Below are 12,861 nucleotides of genomic sequence, written 5' to 3' on the forward strand. Positions count from 1 at the left end.
CAGAGTGAGATCCCAAACCACACCAGGTCAAAAGTCAATGTTTATCTTTACCTTATCTTACTCTACATTCCTTTCCCAGGGGATATTTTCACCTAACCTTCCCTCCTTCCGACATTTAAACTCTTCTCCACTTATTTTACGATGTCTTTTAACGACTTAATGACCGCATCTGGCTTTTATGGATGATAAGAAGGATGTTGGTGTATTGAAACACAGAATCTCTGAGCCAGTGAATTTAAAAGTGAGAATAACATTCCTATTCTATATATAATTACCCAAACCGTTGTGATTACATAAAACAGTTCAAACAATACATGTTTACTTCAATACAGTGTAGAATCATATCTTCTTACTTCACCACGCGTCACTCTCACTCCTTATTTGTTAATGTGTTGGTGTGTGTAGAACTTTCCCTCGATTCCATTGGCTCTAGCGGTTATAAAGAGATTTCATTCATCAAAATCGACCAAGGGGGGCCAGAGATATGGAAAATCCACCCAAATGACCCCAGAAGTGGTTTCTTTTTGCTAAATCTCTCTAAAAAGGTCAAATGTCACTTGTTTTGCATCAATCTTGATACAGGGTACTTATATGTTGTACTTTGGATTCCTAAAGCTTTTAGTCTACTAACCCATCATCCAAGGGTAGTTTTCACTATAAGTAAAAAAGAATCTTTGGACGGACACTATCATTTACAGTTTTTTACTATATTCAATCTGAATTTTCTTTAAAACATCTATATTGATTCTGACTTTTCTACATCCAACTCACAGGTGTATAATTACTTTGAGAACAAAGATTATTAATTTAACCCTTTTAGAAGGGAAGATATGGTCATTTGTTCTGGGAATGTCATTTTCGAGCCTGAGACCTGAAAAACAGGCTCAGGGTGGAACAGGTTAAGTTGGCTGCCAACCTCTGAGCAGTAGCCGCCCGTTCTTCCTACTGTTTTCTAGCATCGTTTGCATGCTTGGTGGAAAAGTGGCGGCTGATATTGTATTCTTTGAAAACCGCAACGGTTTCTTGGCAAATAAGACACACAGCCTTTGATCGCAATTCGGTGAAAAAATATTTAGCTGTCCACTGTAAGAAATTAAAATCAATGTTTAATGATGTAATTTAGTTTAAACATACAGTAAGCTTAAAACTGTTTTATTCTGAAAACATTTCCGGTTAGCATTCGTCTGTGGCTAACGTTGTTGCTAAAGTTTATTTTGAAAAGCTTTACCGGAAGAAGTCTCCGGAATATCAACAGTGAGCTTAACTTCCGGTTTTATGTTAGCAACGATTACAGCCGTTAAAAAGCATTAAATAAAAAGTCATGAAAGAGAGTATGAGGAGAAGAGGCGTGTGGAGTTATGCAATGAATATACAACGTCTAAATCCTCTGTTATGCGCGAGATCGGACATAGAAGAACACAGGGAGGGAGGTTCCCTTTTTACGTCAACAGCCGCCATGAAAGGAGGAGCCATTTCATCAGATAAAGACGGGGGGTTTCTGGCTTGTCGGTCTCTTCTTCACCCCTGCACCACTGCGAGGCAACAGCTGCTCTGTCTCCACCTGTACTCGCTCTGTTTGTTCCATTACCGCGCTATTTAATTAAAGTACCCATTTTAACCTTTTGAGAGACTCCATTAGTCTCTTTATTTAAGCTTCTCTCCTGGATGCGAGAACAACGAATACTTCTAATAATTGGTGACAAACCGACGTGATTTCGCTACACCGGGAGAGAAACACGCCAGCTATTCAACGGACACGCGGCCGACCATCACCACACAAAGAGCTCAAATACACGTGGTAAGGAGGAACCAGTTAAATCAAATTCTTCAATAGCTTATGTAGGAAATATTAGATTTGTGTGTCTGGTGGAAGGCAGCGGATCCTGAGAAGAACTGTGCATTTAATGTTAAAATAACCTAAATTTACAAACATAGGCTACATATAACTCGTGGCGTTGTTTTGGGACAAGCAGGGTGAGTTTAAATTTCATTAACGCTGCATGCTATTAATGTGTGTGTGTTTTTTATGCCGGAAATATTAATGTGTGTTTTCAGTTTAAGGCTGATTTACTTCAAGTAGGTGTCTCGTTACGTTTTTAGGTTTGAGGCCTATAACGGAAGGGTTTAAGGCCCATTTAACGGTTTAAAGCTGTTAAGATCAAGGAGATATAGCGAGTCAGTTTAAGGCTGAGAAATTGAAGTGAGTGATTGTGTAACAACAGTTTAAGGCTGTTTAGAAAGTCCTAACCATTAGGCCTGATAAAAGTTTGAGGCTTTATCAGTGGTTATTCTGTCGTGTTTTTACCAGGCATTGCGTGTGGATTACGATACGGAGTTACGGCAGCATTACGTTAAACTAGACGACAGTCTTTTAATAGTGGTTAGTTAGTTTCTATATTAGTACCATAATAGCGTGTTTAAACAGCAACAGAACCGAACCCAGGCTAAAATAACTGGATGGCCTACCTGCCTGTCAGCCTTCCATCTGTGCACAAACTTATCTCGTGCCCTCATTGGTCATGTGCGCGTTCGTGTGTGTTGGAGGAGGGGCTCTGTAAGGAAGTGGCAGATTTCTTCCGGTTGTGTATCAGCAGGTAGTATTGTTCTCATCTCCATAGCTGCTATCACCCCTATTCTGAAAAAACCCGGACTCAACCCTGACAACCCTAATAACTTCAGACCAATCTCGAACCTACCCTTTCTGTCAAAAGTTCTGGAACTCGCTGTAGCGTCACAATTCAAGCATCATCTCTCTGCCAATAACCTCTATGAAACTTTTCAATCTGGATTCCGCTCAAACCACAGTACCGAAACCGCACTCCTCAAAATCACAAATGACCTTCTCCTCTCCTCCGACGCCGGTAACCTCAACATCCTCATCCTCCTTGACCTCAGCGCTGCCTTCGACACCATCAATCACTCCATCCTCCTCACCCGTCTTGAAACCACCTTCAACATCACCAGCACTGCCCTCTCTTGGTTCACATCATACCTCTCGGACAGAAACCAGTTCATCTACATCAATAACTGCAAATCCCCCACCGCTCCTCTCCCCCAAGGTGACCCCCAAGGTTCAGTTATCTGCCCCCTCCTCTACCTGCTTCCCCTTGGTCACTTAATCCGCCGTCATGGACTTCAATTCCACTGCTTTGCCGACGACATCCAGCTTCTCATCTCCACCAAGTCCATCTCCACTGCTACCCACTCCATCCTGACAAACTGCATCACTGAAATAAAATCCTGGCTCCAACTCAATTTCCTGAAACTCAACTGCGATAAATCTGAGATAATAATCATTGGACCAAAAAAGCTCACCACACCTATCCATAACTTCACCCTCAACATAGACGGCTTCCCAGTTCAAACCTCCCCTCACATCCGGAACCTAGGCATCATATTTGACCAAACCCTCTCCTACAACAAATACATCAAACAGATCACCAAGACAGCCTTCTACCACCTCAAAAACATCGCCCGTCTACGTCCATCCCTCTCCCCCACTGCTGCAGAAACCCTCATCACCTCCCGTCTGGACTATTGCAACAGCCTCCTCTATGGTTCACCTGCAAAAATCCTCAACAAACTCCAATACATCCAGAACTCCGCCGCCCGTCTACTCACCCACACCCGAATCCGTGAACACATTACCCCCGTCCTCATCAAGCTCCACTGGCTCCCCATCCCCCAGAGAATTCAATACAAAATCCTCCTAATGACATACAAAGCCCTCCATAACCTGGCCCCATCCTACCTAATTGACCTCCTCCACAGACACACTCCCACTCGCTCCCTCCGCTCTGCTACTGCCAACCTCCTGTCCCTCCCCACCCGGACCAACCTCAAGTCCTGGGACGGCAGAGCCTTCTCCGTTGCTGCACCCACCCACTGGAACCCATTACCCCAATCCATCAGAGATTCTTCCTCCCTCACAGCATTCAAAACATCACTCAAAACCCACCTGTTCAACACTGCATTCAACCACTGACCCCCCCCCCTATTTTCTGTTTGTTTATCTCTTTTTGTATTTTTTTTTAAATTCTCTGTCAAAGCGTCTTTGAGTTTCCTGAAAAGCGCTATACAAGTCTCATGTATTATTATTGGTGAAAATGCTGTGTTGTGTTTTTCACACTCAGGAGCCCCACATATGTGTTTACTGACACCCTACTTTGAATTACCATTCATATCACTTCTTCACGTTGTATAAAACAGTACTAAGGTTTGCCAGACAAAGTGTAACGTATATCCCTAATATTAATGTATGTACTGTCAGGTGGTTTTAAAGCACACTTGTGTTGTTCCTATTTTGATTTTAAAATAGGTGGTAGTGGGCGTCGAAAGCTGTCCATAATTCCTACTGACTCCGAGGGGTACTCCTCAAGGCTCCTCAAAACAGCGTCCAACAACGGAAAAAACGTTGTGTTTGTAGTTCCACTACAGGAGCAACTTTTCTTATAATAATGTGATATGTTTTAAAGGTATTGACATTTGTTTATGTTTTTTACAGGTTTGCCCTATATGTCTTGAATCTTACCCAATTGATGTCCTCTCATCTCATGCAAGCACATGTGGTGAAGGGTAAGAAGTTTTGACTTATTCAAGCAAAAGATGGAAGATAGACATGTTTTGAGTGAGGGGAACAACATATAAAAAGTGTCAAACCTAATAACGATATCGTTTGGTGAATGTGCTTGTTCCTTTTTTGTGTTTTAAAATGCTGTAATGTTACAGCTATAGCAGCTGCATCAGAGCATGTGATGCCTTTTTAAGAAATGTAGATTTAGAAATCATAACAGAGCCAAAATACTTATTAGGGATCTGATTTAAATTACTTTGTTTGATGGAGCCATGTGGGCAATGATGGAGACACTTGGAGGGGCGTGATTGGGAAGAACGGCCCCCCTGATCTGAACCGGAGTGGTGGTTTGTTACTGGACTTCTGTGCTAGTCATGGATTGGCCATAACAAACACCATGTTCGAACATAAGGATGCTCATAAGTGTACGTGGTACCAGAGCACCCAGGGCAGAAGGTCCATGATCGATTTCGTTATCGTATCATCGGACCTGAGGCCGTATGTTTTGGACACTAGGGTAAAGAGAGGGGCGGAGTTGTCAACTGATCACCATCTGGTGGGGAGTTGGGTCGAGTGGCGGGGGAAGCCTCTGGACAGACCTGGTAAGCCCAAACGTGTAGTTTGGGTGAACTGGGAACGTCTGGAGGAGGCCCAAGTTCAGGAGGCCTTCAACTCACACCTCCGGTGGAGCTTTTCGGGCATTCCTGTTGGGGACATTGAACCAGAGTGGGCGGTGTTCAAAGCCTCTCTTGCCGAAGCCGCGGCGGAGAGCTGTGGTATCAAGGTCTTAGGTGCCTCAAGGGGCGGTAACCCTCAAACCTCCTGGTGGACACCAGTGGTCAGGGAAGCCGTCCGACTGAAGAAGGAGGCCTTCAGGGATTTGTTATCCCGGGGGACTCCCGAGGCATCTGCAAGGTACCGACAGGCCCGAAGGGCAGCAGCCTCAGCCGTGGCCGAGGCAAAGCAGCGGGTGTGGGAGAAGTTCGGAGAAGACATGGAAAAGGACTTTCGGGCGGCACCAAAGTTGTTCTGGAAAACTGTCCGACACCTCAGGAGGGGGAAGCAGGGAACCATCCAAGCTGTGTACAGTAAGGATGGGACGTTGTTGACCTCAACTGATGGAGTGTTAGGGCGTTGGAAGGAACACTTTGAGGAACTCCTGAACCCGACAACTCCGCCCTCTATGTTAGAGGCAGAGCTGGAGTATGACGGGGGATCAACACCAATCTCCCGGGGGGAGGTCACTGAGGTCGTCAAACAACTCCACAGTGGCAAAGCCCCGGGGGTGGATGAGATCCGCCCAGAAATGCTGAAGGCTCTGGGTGTTGAGGGACTGTCATGGTTGACAGGTCTCATCAACGTTGCGTGGAAGTCGGAAACAGTACCGAAGGAATGGCAGACCGGGGTGGTGGTTCCCCTTTTCAAAAAGGGGGATCAGAGGGTGTGTGCCAATTACAGAGGCATCACACTACTCAGCCTCCCCGGGAAAGTTTACTCTAAGGTACTCGAAATGAGGGTCAAGCCGATTGTCGAACCTCAGATTGAGGAGGAACAATGCGGATTCCGTCCTGGTCGTGGAACGACGGATCAGCTTTTTACTCTCGCAAGGATCCTGGAGGTGCAGGGTTCCTGCAGGTTTCACCAACTCAAATTTAAGACATTTTAAGACCACTTTGAATAGAATTTAAGACCTATTTCACGGCAAGAAAGTATGAAGGAAGATTGCAATGAAAGAAGAAATACGTCCCATAATTACTTACAAAGTAAATGTATTCATGTTCAACACAAGAACGATGACTGAACATAACAGCATAACAGTACAGAACTCTGTTAGACAAAAAACAGAACAAAAAATAACTCCCTAACCGTGAAAGTGTGTCTGTGTGTCTCGTGTATCTGTGTGTTTCTGTGTGTCTGCCTACATACCTTTGACATTCAAAACGTGTATGTCAAGGTGTATGACAGTAAAAGCCACAATAGCAGAAACTGTGGTTGAATCAGAATCATGACTACTGGAAAACACATGGCAAAACATAAATGTTGAAGTAAGATTGTGTGTGTGTGTGTGTGTCTCGAGCTATTTTCTGAGCTCTGCTCCCTTGGCTACAATCTCTTTTTCGATGATCTCAAGCTCAGCCAACTTCTCCTTGAAGCCCCTCCTCAGAAGATTTGACTTGGAGATGAGCATGGCCATCTTGCTGCCAGCCTTGCCCTCAGCCTCTTCTGTAAACCTGTCTGCATCTCTGGCCAGACCTTCAGACACCTTCTTTCTCCGTTTGAGTTCCTCCAGGTGGTCCTCTTCAGCCTTTCTCTTCCGACCCTGTGCTTCAGACTCCTTCTTCCTTCTCTCTTGATCGAGGTGGATATGGTACCTGGACCTGGCTGATGACACAGAATTCAGGAGCTGCCTGGTGAGTGGGACCTTGGTAACACCTCCGTGTAGAGTGACATAGTCACACACAAGCCTCTGCGCAACAAAAGTGTCCTGCTGCATATTGCAGGTCTCCACTTCCTTGTTCACAGAAAAGCCTCTCTCCACAGAGGCTTGACCATGGGACAAGATGAGCAGCTTTTGCAAAAAGCCCAGAGCTCAGGATAGGTCTTGCCAAGGAAATCACGCAAGAAGATGTCCAGCCTCTTTTGCATGGGCTGGAAGGAGAGAAACTCCTCACTTCTGCTCTCAAGGGACAGGAAGGCCTCAAACTGTTGAAGAATGACATCACCTATAACAAAGCAGATGAAAGAGAAAAGTGGAGAATAATATATTGATAAATCATTACATTATATCAACAATCAGACCTATCTGCATCTGGTTACAATAGTGTACAATTTGTCAAAACCTATTCCAGAACTTTTCCTACCAGCAGGAACACCTCCTGTCAGCTGTTTGTCCTGCAGAAACCTCTGAACAAGACATTTGATCTGTCTCTTGCATCTGTCCGGGTCTCTGTACATGACAGAGGGGTCCAGACATGCCATCTGCCTAACTGTTGGATATTTGAGAGGGCTCTTCTCCTGCACTTTTCTGACGATATTTGACAATCCCTGCATGCAGTCCCTCCTAAACTCAAGGACCGTGAGCTCTACACCTTTGGTGCTCTGGAGAGGGGGGTGATAATAAGCCAATAATAAGCTGTAAATAGTACATAACTAAATTACACTTGCTGCTTGCATCCTGACCATAATTTGTAAAATGATCTTCTCATAATCACACTACCTTGAGGATTGACTCAGCACCTAAGCCGATGTCAATGTCCTGTGGATGGAGCCAGTTGTTCTTGTCTGCAACATCTAGTCTGGTCAGCTGCAGTGTTGTGATGTCCTGAAGGAGCTCTCTCTTAATAAAGCATCTTAGTAGACTCTTGTCAACAGATAAACAAAAAAATAAATGCAAGTCCCCTGAATCCACATTTATCATACAGTGACTAGTGTTTCTCTTACGTTAATATAACAGCAGCGGTGCGCCGCTGTAATATTTTTACCACCGCTGCAAAAAATAATCCCTCTTCTCATTCTACAAAGGACATCTACATAGCTCATTTAAGAAACGTATAAATCATTACCTTGATCAACTCAGCCAAGTCTTTGCCGAGGAATGGCATCACTGGCTCGTCTGTTTGGTACTTCTTCAAAAAGGGATTGCAGGTCCTGGCAAGAGCCATGTAGTACTGCAGTTTGGCCAAGATGAGCGGATGCTTCAGGGCTGCTGCGATGGTGTCGAAGGATGCTGTTCCAGGGTTTGGGAGTTTCTTGGTTCTCACTGCATCCATGTACTGGAGCAGTGATGGCCAGACCGCAAGAGCCCTCTCCACCACAGGCAGATTTTCAACCCAGCGGTGGCCACAGAACGACAAAGGGAAGACTGTAGATTTTGTTACAGTACTGTAATCTTCCCTCCTTGCTGGCACATTGTGGAACAATGTGTGCATTGCCCTCAGCAGCTTGTCCAGCTGCCACATGGTGAAGCCACATTTGAAAGCATTGTGTGGAGTCCACAGCTCCCCACGACAACAAGCTGAGCACCACCATACTGTTGCTCTCGCTGGAGAAGTTCGAAGAACTTCCAATTTACATTGGGCCCATCCATTGAGATGGACACCAGGCTCCTCAGTTCAAGTTGGTCTACACATTACATTACATTGCATTTAGCTGACGCTTTTATCCAAAGCGACTTACAATAAGTGCATTCGACCAAGAAGATACCAACTTGAAGAAAACAGAATCATATAAGTACATCAGGTTTCATAGAGCCAACACATTTCAAGTGCTACTCAACTGGCTTTAGATAAGCCAGTCCTTTATTAGTATATAAGTGCTTTGTTAGAAATTCTTTGTTAGTAATTCTATCGCTCGAAGTGGAGTCAAAAGAGATGTGTTTTCAGTCTGCGCCGGAAGATGTGTAGGCTTTCTGCTGTCCTGATTTCAATGGGGAGCTCATTCCACCATTTTGGAGCCAGGATAGCAAACCGACGTGTTTTTGCAGATGGGAACTTGGGTCCCCCTCGCAGTGCTGGTGCAGCGAGCCGTTTGGCCGATGCAGAGCGGAGTGCACGTTCTGGGGTGTATGGTTTAACCATGTCCTGGATGTAGGAAGGGCCAGATCCATTCACAGCATGGTACGCAAGTACCATTGTCTTGAAGTGGATTCTAGCAGTTACCGGAAGCCAGTGAAGTGAGCGGAGGAGCGGCGTGGTGTGGGAACATTTTGGAAGGTTGAAGACCAGACGAGCCGCTGCATTCTGGATGAGCTGCAGAGGTCGGATGGCACATGCAGGTAGACCAGCCAGGAGGGAGTTGCAGTAGTCTAGGCGTGAGATGACGAGAGCCTGGGCCAGAACCTGCGTCGTTTTCTGGGTCAGGAGGGGACGTATCCTCCTGATGTTGTAAAGAGTGTATCTGCAGCAGCGGGTTGTAGCAGCGATGTTTGCAGTGAAGGACAGTTTGTTAGCTAGGGTCACACCCAGATTCCTTGCAGTCTGAGTTGGGGAAACAACAGAGGTGCCGATGTTGATTGTTAGGTCAAGAGTGGGACAATCTTTTCCCGGAAGGAAAAGCAGTTCAGTCTTGTCAAGGTTGAGCTTGAAGTGGTGAGCAGACATCCACTGAGAGATGCGTGCGACGACCTGGGTCTCTGAGCGGGGAAAGGACAGAATTAATTGGGTGTCGTCAGCGTAGCAGTGGTATGAAAAACCATGCGGGCTAATGACAGATCCGAGCGAGTTTGTGTACAAGGAGAAGAGGAGGGGACCAAGAACAGAGCCCTGAGGGACCCCTGTAGTTAATTGACAAGGGTCGGACTCGGACCCTCTCCAAGTTACCCTGTAGGTACGGTCTTTGTGGTATGAGGTGAGGAGGGAAAGTGCAGACCCTGAAACACCAAATTCTTGGAAAGTGCGAAGGAGGATCTGATGATTCACCGTGTCGAATGTAGCAGACGGGTCCAAAAGGATGATGACAGAGGAGAGGGAGGCTGCTTTAGCCGTGTGCAGTTCCTCAGAGACAGCGAGGAGGGCAGTTTCTGTTGAGTGACCTGCCTTGAAACCAGACTGGTGCGGATCCAGAAGGTTGTTCTGATGGAGATAACAGGAGAGTTGTTTAAAGACAGCGCGTTCAAGTGTTTTAGACAGGAACGGGAGGAGCAGTGGCGGCTGGTGGAAAATATTTTAGGTGGGGCTGTGGAAATGCTGACCAAACAATACTAGTGGGGTCCCCGGTAAAAAAAATTGAGAAAAGACCCCTTAAATTATGACTTCTGGTGATGTTAGAGGGGGGGGGGACAAATTGAGCCTTAAAATATGAGAAGACTGATCAATACCTCCATAATTGTGTGGTTAGCTATGAATCTTCCAAAACTTCCTAACACCTTGTCCTGGACATAGTTTCTACAGCATAAACTGTGTAACAGTACAGTAGGCCCACACAAACTGCAGAACACCGGGGCTTTGGGAACACTCAAAATTACTTAAAATGATTTAATTCCCATTTAACCTGTCTCACAAAACTGTGTCTCAGGGCTTCTTAAAATGTAATAAACTATTCATGTGTCCTACTCATTTAACGGGAAGAAACGCAGCTAACTGATGATATGAACCATGTTTACCGAAACAAAACACAAGTCTCACAAGAAGCGTCTAAATGAGCCCTGAGCGAAAAAATGCTAACGCACTCTAGGTATAAATCAATCGATATACTTATCGGATATGCACAAACAAGCTTATGCTAACAAGCTGAGATTCCACAGATTCTAGAAATATAAGTATCATCACTGAGCGATCAGAACTCGCGACAGGGGAAGCAAATACAGACATCACACAACGTAGCTTTAGGTAGCAAAACACGGAGATATGCTCACCTTTTGCTGTTATTCTGATCAAAAACGAGAAAAACGCGGCTGAAGGTTAATCCATAGGTTAATCCAATGTTTCTGTCACTTAAATTATTGATGATCCATAATTCCATTTTTATGTCAAAAACTGAGTTTTCATTAGCTGCTAATGATAGCTTCTAGAGTATATGACAGCTTCCTGTTTTGTCTCCTTGGATACGAGTCCAAACAACTCACAGACTGCACCGGGCGCTGACGTAGGCGCCCTGTGACCATCAGATTTGACAACGCTGATTGGCTGAAATTATGTTTCGGCGGCATAGTTTAAAGATAGCAACAGTTGGCTTCTGCGGCACTTGCTGCACTCTCGTCTGGGCGCTGTGCATAGCGCCCAGACGAGAGAGGGTAATGATACACGTGACTTATCAGTAACTTAAGACATCGTAACACAATTTTAAACGAGATTTTATTGTAGATTATACATTTATATGATACCAATTATATAATATTTACCTTGTTTATTAAAAATAAAAATAAAAAATATATTTTTTAATTTTTTTTATGTGGGAAGAGGGGGGGGCGGCCGCCACTGGGGAGGAGAGAGACAGGCCTGTAGTTTATAACATCAGACGGGTTGAGAGTGGGTTTCTTTAGGAGAGGGTTTACTCTTGCCTCCTTGAGACTGTTTGGAAAGTGACCAGAAGCTAGAGAAGTGTTGATGAAATGGGTGAGAAACGGTAGAATATCAGGAGCGATAGTCTGAAGGAGGTTTGAGGGGATAGGTTCCAGAGGACAAGTGGTAGGACGGGCAGAGGCAATGAGGGTAAGAACTTCACTTGGAGAGAGAGGGGAAAAGGAGTTTAGTGTGTGGGTGAAAGGTGGGTCTGGTGACCCAGCGGTGAGTAAATGTGAGTCAGAAAAAGAAGAGCGAATATCATCAACCTTTTTTTCAAAGTCGCTTGACAGAAGGGAGGAGGGGGAAGGGGCTTTGGGGGGTTCTAAGAGGGTGGAAAAGATGGAAAATAGTTTTTTCGGGTTAAAATATGAAGAATGGATTTTATCTTGAAAGAAAGTGCTTTTTGCCTGAGAGATCGAAGCAGAGAAAGAGGAGAGGAGAGCCTGGTAGGTTAGGAGGTCGTCATGGTGTTTGGATTTCCACCGTTTCCGCTCTGCTGCCCTAAGGATTGTTCTATTAGCATGCAGTGCGTCATTTAGCCAGGGAGCAGGAGGGGACTGACGAGCCTGCCGAGATGTAAGAGGACAGAGAGAGTCCAGAGAGGATGAAAGGGTAGAGAGGAGAGTTTCTGCAGCAGAGTTTGGAGGCAGGAGTTGGAACGAGTCAGAGGAAGGGAGGGCTGAGAGCACCGATGAGGCAAAGGTTGATTAGATGCGCCGGTGAAGATGGCCGCATCGTCTTTGTGCTCCTCTCCAACTTTGCCCATTTTCGTATTTTGTACATATTTATTTTACTTTTGCCGTTTTACTTTTAACATGGTTCGCAAAACATGCAAGCCGACCGCACCTACTCTGCCATACAATATAGCAGAGAGGAACTTCTTCAATTGCGAAACTTCGTGGACAATAATAACCCTCCGACAGACAATGGAGATTCGCCATGGCTACCTGTTGCTGTTCTACCTGAGAGACGCAAGAAGAAAACAAAGCGTGGATGCCGGCCCGGGCTGCTGGTCAGACTGAGGAAACGAGAGAATCGACCCCCTCTTCCGAGTATTCTACTGGCTAATGTTCAATCCATTGAAAATAAGCTAGATGAACTCAGAAGCCGGATTGCTTTTCAACGGGACATTAAGAACTGTAACGTGTTAATTCTCACTGAGACTTGGCTCAACCCCGCTATCCCGGACTCCGTCATTGTTCCTGATGGATTCTCTATTTTTCGTCAGGACCGGACTGCTAACTCGGGGAAAAGCAAGGGAGGCGGTGTGTGTGTAATGACTAATAA

Source organism: Trematomus bernacchii, unplaced genomic scaffold (assembly GCF_902827165.1).
Source record: "Trematomus bernacchii unplaced genomic scaffold, fTreBer1.1, whole genome shotgun sequence".
Taxonomy (NCBI): Eukaryota; Metazoa; Chordata; class Actinopteri; order Perciformes; family Nototheniidae; genus Trematomus; species Trematomus bernacchii.